The sequence below is a fragment of the Oncorhynchus mykiss genome, chromosome 23 (genome assembly GCF_057628025.1).
Source record: "Oncorhynchus mykiss isolate SJ-2025 chromosome 23, ASM5762802v1, whole genome shotgun sequence".
Taxonomy (NCBI): domain Eukaryota; kingdom Metazoa; phylum Chordata; class Actinopteri; order Salmoniformes; family Salmonidae; genus Oncorhynchus; species Oncorhynchus mykiss.
In genome coordinates this window covers 44,067,832-44,069,951 of record NC_143044.1, presented here as the reverse complement: position 1 = coordinate 44,069,951, position 2,120 = coordinate 44,067,832, and the positions used below count along the sequence as shown (strand labels likewise).

General features: G+C 43.4%; 1 long non-coding RNA gene across 1 annotated transcript; it reads right to left on the bottom strand.

Moving 5' to 3' along the window:
* Positions 1–574: 574 nt before the first annotated feature.
* LOC149972609 (uncharacterized) lies at positions 575–939 on the bottom strand. The gene is made up of 2 exons (XR_016491205.1): positions 840–939; positions 575–737 (listed from the first exon to the last, which is right to left on the bottom strand). It is a non-coding gene; the product is annotated as an uncharacterized LOC149972609 (long non-coding RNA).
* Between the last annotated feature and the right edge of the window lie 1,181 nt (positions 940–2,120).

Genomic DNA, 2,120 nt, shown 5'->3' with positions numbered 1-2,120 from the left:
GGGACAAAGAACATACTTTTTGGAGAAATGTCCTCTGGTCTGATGAAACAAAAATAGAACTCTTTGGCCATAATGACCATCGTTATGTTTGGAGGAAGAAGGGGGAGGCTTGCAAGCCGAACGGGGGTGGCAGCATCATGTTGTGGGGGTGCATTGCTGCAGGAGGGACTGGTGCTCTTCACAAAATAGATGGTATCATGAGGGAGGAAAATTATGTGGATATATTGAAGTAACATCTCAATACATCAGTCAGGAAGTTAAATATTGGTCGCAAATGGGTCTTCCAAATGGACAATGACCCCAAGCATTCTTCCAAAGTTGTGGAAAAATGGCTTAAGGACAACAAGTCAAGGTATTGGAGTGGCTATCACAAAGCCCTGACCTCAATCCTATAGAAAATGTGTGGGCTGAACTGAAAAAGCGTGTGCGAGCAAGGAGTCCTACAAACCTGACTCAGTTTCACCAGCTCTGTCAGGAGGAATGGGCAGTAAAATTCACCCAACTTATTGTGGGAAGCTTATGGATGTCACGATTCTTCAAAGTCGAACCCAGAAGCAGACCAGGACAAGGAGAGTAGGAAAAAGGTGAGTATTTATTTACAAGTGAATGGGTAGATATATCCAGGTGGTGTAGCGGGTAGCGGTGATGAGTTGATGGGAGTAAATAGGTGGATCCAATGGGGAAGCGGAATCTTCTGACGACCAGGCGGGAATGGGGTAAATGATCCGGGTGAGTAACTGAAGACAGAACAAACAGAGGTAAGTTCAAGGCAAGCAATACGTAACAAACAACAAAACAACTTCTATCCAACTTGAGGCTGATACTCTGGCACAACATACTGTTCATGGCTAACGATCCGGCAGGGAATGGATGTCAGGTCCGGGCTTATGAAGAGGAGAGATGATGATCAGGACCAGGTGTGCAGATAGCTGATGGGATACAGGTGCGGGTAATCAGAAACCCCAACTGGCTACATTGCCCGGCAACCAGACAGGGTGCGTTCCAGGACGCCAGAAAAACTCCCCAGGAAAGAACATAGGTAAAAAAACAGACTCAGGAAACGGGATTCATGACAATGGAAGGCTACCCGAAAAGTTTGACCTAAGTTAAACAATTTAAAGGCAATGTTGCCAAATACTAATTGAATGTATGTAAACTTCTGACCCACTGAGAATGTGGTGAAATAAATACATTCTGAAATAAATAATTTTCTCCACTATTATTCTGTCATTTCACTTTATAAAAAGCAACACCACCACCCTTAGATTTACGATCTGTACGAAAAATATTGTAACCATTTATGCCAATAGTTTTGTCTGTAATAGATTTTTTAAGCCAGGTTTCAGAAAGCATAAATACATCCGGTTCGCCAGTTTTTAGCCATATATTCACAAAATCAAGCTTCGGCAGAAGACTTCTTACATTCATATGCAAAAACTTCAGGCCACTCTAAATTCGGCAGGGGTAAGAATGTCAGGACCTGGATTAGACTGCACATTTCCAGATAAAAGAAGCAGCAAGATAATGGCAAGTCTAGATCGAGGGTTACAACATTTTGAGTTACAGACAGCATTTGAATGAGAATCCAGAGTCACCAGAGTCTTTAATGCCACATATTTCAGGAGATCTATGAAGTCCAGAGACATGGTTAAGTACCAAGAGAACAGTCCTGACAATTAAGCGCAAGAGTCCGATTTTTCCCATATTGTTCGGGAGAAATGTGCATAGTTCTCATGTGCATTTCCGGAGCAAGCGTGGGGTTTCTCACAATAGTCGAGGGAGAAACAATCATATATTTCCTCATTCACAGTGCAACGGGCTCTAAATGTATTGCCAACATTGTAAAATCCAAGGGTAGACACCAGCAAAATGACCAACAGCATCATGTTTGTTAAATGCCCTAAAAGTCACTAATCAAATAGTTCAAGAAAGTCAGCGATGTATGCGTATGATGCAGACGAGCAAAGGTCTGGGGAGAGAGAGAGAAAGTGGCAAGGGCACCTGTACAATAATGGGAGACAGACCAGGGCAGGCGGGGAGCAGGCAGAGAGCTCTGGTCAACAGCGCACATGGATCCTTGGTCGGCAGGATCATTGAGTGCTCATGGTTGTTCGTTAAAT